Source organism: Nanorana parkeri, unplaced genomic scaffold, assembly GCF_000935625.1.
Source record: "Nanorana parkeri isolate BGI_ZX_2015 unplaced genomic scaffold, ASM93562v1 scaffold731, whole genome shotgun sequence".
Taxonomy (NCBI): domain Eukaryota; kingdom Metazoa; phylum Chordata; class Amphibia; order Anura; family Dicroglossidae; genus Nanorana; species Nanorana parkeri.
This window is the reverse complement of record NW_017306999.1, coordinates 344,865-345,375: the sequence shown is the minus strand read 5'-3', so window position 1 is coordinate 345,375 and position 511 is coordinate 344,865.

The window sequence follows — 511 nt, the reverse complement described above, 5'->3', positions numbered from 1 at the left end:
CAGAGATAGGATTGGCAATGTGGCGGCAGGTCCGGGACGTCTTTTCTTTACAGCCCGGGCTCATGCACCCACGGGACGAGTACAACCTGTATGCTGAAAATTCACCTCAGCCCATCCGGTACTTGGCTCCGGTTGTACGATAAGCTGTGTTCGGGTACAAATTACGATGCAGAAGGTTGCTGTGGAAGGAGATGTTTGTTGGGTAAAACGGTCTCCAGAGAAAAATGGCGAGAAAAAGCCTCGGGTTGTAAATTCAGGTCAGCGGCGTGACTGGAAGGCGTAGGGAAGAAAAATCAATGCCGGTTATTATACTTGCAAGACGTACGCCGTCCATGTTAGGACCTCTCTCTACATTGTGCCATTCTGTATCAGTCTCCCGATTAGGGCTGCAGCTAACGATTATTTTCATAATCGATTCATTTCCCGATTTTATCTTTTCAACTAATCGATTGGTTGGATCCCCTCTCTCTCTCTCTCTCTCTCTCTCTCTCTCTCTCTCTCTCTCTCTCTC